Consider the following 6,079-nt stretch of genomic DNA (forward strand, 5'->3'; position numbering starts at 1 on the left):
TATGGACCCAGCTATACATGTATTTAGCCTCTTTGTCAGGATATCATTATAAAATTATATGTACTACTTTTAGTACTGTAAATTATTACATCAAGATGTTTCGTACTACAATTATAAACACTCACCAGCAACTTCACTTTGCTAAAAGATTGGACCACCTTTTGCTTTCAGAACTTCTTTAATTCTTCAACAAGTGTTTAACAGGATCTCAATCTGGTTTTCTACTGGACTGAGCTCTAGAGGCAAGGGACATCATTGGCATATTCAAGATATTAGTGTGAGATGATCTGATATTGTCTGAGCTACATCTTTCCAATTTTCGATTGTCCAATTTTGGTGAACCTGTGTGAACTATAGCTTCAGTGGCTCCATGTGTGATCTTCTAATGTTGTAGCCCATCTGCTTTAAGGTTTGATATGTTGTGCATTTAAAGGTTCTCTACTGTATACCGTAGTTGTAACAAGTGGTTATTTGGGCTACTATTGCCTTCCTGTCAGCTCAAAGCAGTCTGACCATTCTTCTCTGATCTCTGGCATCAACAACTATGAGGCTTTTTTGCCCGGTGAAGTGCTGCTGACTTCTCTTTCTTCTTTTTCTCTTTTCAGACCATTCTGTGTGTGGAAAAATCTCAGCAGATCTGCAGTTTCTAAAATACTCAGACCAGCCCTTCTGGCACCAACAACCATGCCATGTTCAAAGTCTTAAATCACCTTTCTTCCGCATTCTGATGCTGGGATTGAACTTTTGCAGGATGTTGAGTTACTGCCATGCAACCGGGATATTAGATATTTTTGTTACCCAGCAAAGCGAGTGTACAGCTAAAATATAACTTCATCTTTCTCACTATGTCTTCTATATCTCTCCTCTGAATTAGCCTAAACCATGAACACTGTGGTTTCTTTGACAAACTTTGAAAGCACTCGTGGATTAAATCAAATATTGTTTAAGTGTACACTGTGTCTCTATGACCTTGGTTCTTTAAACCCATCTCTGCAAATATTAAAAAATGTGAAAGGCTCACAAAAGAAAGTGAAGACTTTTGATGTCATCACAGAATACCTCCTGGAGCTGTTCCATTTGCTTGGATGGAACAAATTTGTCAATAATGTGACAGCTCTCAGTGGGACTTTCTTGGGAAACTGGTAATTCTTTGGGTTTGGATCGCTCAACATTTTTATCACAGAAACAAATGTGGGTATAAAACACTGTTTGTTTGTTTGTTTTCTCTACAGAGACTACAAAGTCAGTCCCCCAATCTCAAATATGAGGAACTATAACCGTGATGACATCATTGTCACTGGCCTAATTTTAGGGCATATTTCTTAAGGTTAATAACTATTAGAAATGTATTTCAGACAAGGTATTACTTGTCACATTTAATGATTTTATGGTGAAATCAATATTCAGTGTCATTACACAGCATGGCTCTGTGGATGCTTTCACGCAAGGTACAGTTAATACAGTGTATTATGTGTAATTTAGAAAGCAATATAAGTTTAAGAGGTGTTTATTACAATAATGTGACAGTTTATTATGCTGGACTGTCTATATATTTGTGCAAAGTAGCACTGATTTGAACAGTCAGTGTTCTGCCTGGATTTTTTAACGGTACAGTTAGTATTTTTTTCAGGTTATTTAATAGAAACAAGAATACTGTGCTCATAAGTAAACATATAATAGCATGTAATAACATCTTCCAAAAAAAACCAAACAGATGCATTCCCATAAACTTATAATTACGTTATTAAAAATACATAAGAGCGGGTTTGTGGTTTGTGAAAGCCACCAAGTTCCCTCACCATATTTGAATACAGTGGCCAGGAAGGACATCTTTCTTCCAACTAATGGGGTCTTACATATGTGGCTAGAGACCAAATAAGTAGTACCCAAAGGCAGAGGAGAGAACATATGTGCTTGCTTGCTGTGGAGGGACATTTAAATTTGTGCTTGCGCCATCAGAATCAAGATATGAAGGTTCATACCTAAGTTTTATCAGTGGAGAAAGAGTCCCCCTGATCAGCAAAATTAAAACGCAAAGGAAACAGGTAAAGCAACCGGCATCTTAATAAAATGTCATCATCTTCCTCTTCAAATCAAGCTTCAATCTCTTAAAGTCTCCTGAACAAACAAAAATGTGCATAAAAATGCTTATTTATTCTTAATATTTTCACACGTACTTATTGTTTGCAGATTAGATATGTGACCCTCCTGACAAAACCCAGCTTAACAACAACATTAGCTGGTTACAGTGTTGCCAAATCGCTATTGGCTGTCCTAAAAGTCTAGAAGTCAATGTCATCGCCCAATTTGCATAATTGGTCATGCTTATGTAATTGTAACCTGACATAAAGTAAGTAAAAAACACCCTAAATGCATTTAGAAAATATTTAGAACTACAAATGAAATTTATTTTAGCAATTATTGTGTTTTTTTTTAATGCCACAATTCCAACCTTCCTCCTTTATCGGGGGTTGGGACCGGCAAAAGAGAACTGAAACAGGCACTCTGGCAGACTTACTTGTGTGTGTGTTCTTAAGTAATTTAAAACATTGTCATCCACAAAAAGTAACAGTAAAAGCAGAACTGACTGCTCAGGGCAGGAGCGGCTTCACTCATGCACGATTCATTTGCAGTTTGGACTGTAGGTGTGAACATCTCCTGCTCTGACAGCAGCTGGGGGCAACTGCTGCAAGGACTATCTGCCGCCTGTAAGTGCTTTGGAACGGGCGAAGTGCCCACGGCAGCACCCGCTGCTTGTTGAGAGTAAGAGGGATATGTGCTTTCACATCAAAAAGTCGTCATAAGTCTCCAATAACACTAGCAAAAGTCGCCAGATTTGTCGCTAGTCCCTTTTTAGAAAAAAAAAGTGGCTAAGGGGGTCTGAAAACTCGCTAAATGTAGTGATGTAGTTGCTAAATAGGCAACATTAGCTGGTTATAAGCTAACGTTAAGCAAGCTAATGTTAAACTTGCCTGTTGTAAAAATCACACTTTCCCTGTGATAAACAGTTTGATTACACTCACACAGCTTGAGAGTTTATTCACTAAGCATCAGCCTACAACAATCTTACATCCACCTGAAAAAAAGAAATAAGCAAATGCCAGGCGAACAACAGCTTACAATGGCAAAAATAGCAGAGCTTACTGCCAGTTAACCACAGCATCAACAACTCACCTCAGTATGGCTGTCATCGGTCAGAAGTGAACTTCTCTGACTCGTTGACTCATATGGACTCCTTTCACAAAATTTTACAACCTCTTCCAGAGTAATTAAATGTGGATGCTTCTCACAGCAAACACAGCCGTCCACAGAAAAGGAAAAACTCATGGACTGGTCCAAACAGTAGTAGCTACAGCTGAGTCTAAATGTATTTGTTTTTGAACTCTCTTGGCTAAATAAATATGTTTGTCCTATAGCAGCAAGGATTATGCTTACATTTAGAGGGGTAGGAAAACAGAACTCAATTCTACTGACATCTAGCAGGGAAAATTTTACACACTGTAAAAGAATAACATGTAATTTAAGAATAATATTTTTTTAAAACAAAAATTATTCGTACTTTATTTCCTCTCTAAATTATAATTATATAAGTATGCTTCAGCTTCCCAGATAAAAGCAGATGGCCTAGAGTTTAAACTCTTTGACACAGAAGTCAAAGTATGACAGCTGCAGTAATTCCAGGTATCATCCAAAAATCAATAACAAGTCTAATTTGTTTTCACTTCATATTGTTTTATTCCAGTTTTACCCATCATTTTTAATATTATCCCTTTTCTCATTTCCATGTTTTTATCATGACTAACCGCTGACAGATATGCCTTTCATATTACAAAAACCAGTTTTGTTCTTGGTGCATTTCTAAATAAAACTTCTCCAGCACACTTTACTTCTGTTAAAATTGGTGATATTTCTGTGTGAGGAAGCCAAGGATCTGAAGTCAAAGAGAAAAAACCCCCAAAAAAATATATGGTTACAGCTTTTCTGTCTGAGTTCATACACTAAGCAGGGTTGAGATCAGGGCTCCCGCCAGGCTCTTTTAAGTCTGCTGAGCAGAGAGATCGTTTTTCATAGACTTCTCACTGCTTGGTAGAGTAAAGATACAAAGACCTGCATTTGCTAGATTTAACACCAGAATCTTAAGGGTGGTGTTGACATATACAAGTTGGTATCCATGACACTACAGGTTGTATAAATCCTTGAGGGTCTGCGCGTTGTTTAAAGACACCTGAACATTAAACAAAAACATTTATTATTTTCAAGGCTGTATTATAATTATTTAAAAAGAAAAAGTAACTACCACAAAATTAGTCACAGAGTATGTGTAATAAGAATGACAAACCCGTAAAAACATATGGGCCACAACTAAAGTTCCTCCAGCATTTTATTGCATTTTGGTATTCTGGGTTTTATAGCTCAGCCATTTATTGGCAGATTTTTACATGAAATGTTTGGTTGTTAGCAGACTACCTGCTAAGTGCAATTCATTTTTTTTGACAGTTGCAGGAAGGTAATTATCAGTGGTTGTTGTGAGTTACTTTGAGTCCTGCCGGCTGTGCACAATGGGTCAAAGTTTTATGTCCTTTGGCTGAACAACGTGTTATGTAAGCATCCCAATGGAGATGCAGAAAAGAGTGATGACCTTTGGACAAGGCCTTCTCCTGCACAATGAATTGAAATTAAAGATATTAAAAAACACAGGAGCAGATGCAACAGTTCGTCTTCACCACGTGGCTGGGGCCTGTCTGTGTTGAGTTTTGGATAATAGGATAAGTGGAAGAGGATGCATAGATGGCATTATAAAACACTGAGGTATGCAAAGACGTACCACACTGACTAGACAAGGTAGGACCAAGATTCATAAAAGTAAATCTGTAGTTCTGAACTGGGCTCATTCTTTTATTCTCTGGCTATTTTTTATTCTCCAAAAGGGATTGTTTTACACTAGTAATAACGTTTCCAGTCAAACCAGGTGTTATACTGAGCATTTCTTACAGGTAATAATGTATGATTAATCATTGCAATATATGTTAGGCACTCATATCTTTGGCTAAAATAACATTTATACTCTATGTGTGAAAGAATTTTAAATTCCAGTTAGGTTGGGACTCTTCAAAAGAACCATGTTGGCCAGAAATAACTGAAGATGTAGTTCTGTGCTCTGAGTCATAGCCTTTGGACATCATTGGGAAACCCTAATACTATCAGAATGCGACATAAACAATTTCCTTGAGAACCTGTTTCCCTGCTGTTTTCTTAACGGCTTAGGTGATGAGTTCTGTGTCTAGAAGGATGCAGAATGTATAGTAGTACAGAGGAAGTAAATAGGAAAAATGGCTCTTTTCCTGATGTGGTGCTTTGGATGTCATTGAGACAAAAGAGTTTATGGCTGATGGTTGATGTGATGGTGAAGTGATTACTAGGAACTTTCCATTTAGTTACAACGAGTGTCCTTGCGCTTTCCAAGTGCAAGGACACTCAGTAGGCTCCACTGGGGCTTTTTTCTATAGAAAACATATCTTTTTTTAGCTATTTTATAAAAAGGACTCAAAATAACATACATTGATTTGCAGTAACATCTTTTGTTGGCACATGAAGTATAAATTTTAGTAAAGCAGAGAAGACCATTTGGAAGTGAACACTCCTGCAATTCTTTAAGTGGTGAACATCGTGATGTGACGGCAGCCACGGGAAGAAAGGAATTCCTCTATAAAGTTGTTCTCTGTAGCAATGAAAGTAGTGCTTGAATTCCCAGTGCATTAACATTCTGCCAGAGGAACAGCTAATCTTGATGGCAACTGTTGTGTAATGATAGGGAGATTTACTTTTGATAGAAAAATGCATCACACTGTAAGTACATCTCAAAGCAGATAAATACGCTGGCAGCTCCACATCTGTGTGTGTGTGTGTGTGTGTGTGTGTGTGTGTGTGTGTGTGTGTGTGTGTGTGAGAATGGGGGAAGGAACGGTGTATAACAACTTTAATGGACTTCCGCTCTCTCTCTCTCCTCTTTCTCTCTCTGGGTTTAGAATGAAGAGACAAATTCCTAATGGATGAACACAAAAATGTTCTAAAACCTCTC

Source organism: Pundamilia nyererei, unplaced genomic scaffold (assembly GCF_000239375.1).
Source record: "Pundamilia nyererei isolate P.nyererei 1_Seehausen unplaced genomic scaffold, PunNye1.0 scaffold00026, whole genome shotgun sequence".
Classification (NCBI taxonomy): Eukaryota; Metazoa; Chordata; class Actinopteri; order Cichliformes; family Cichlidae; genus Pundamilia; species Pundamilia nyererei.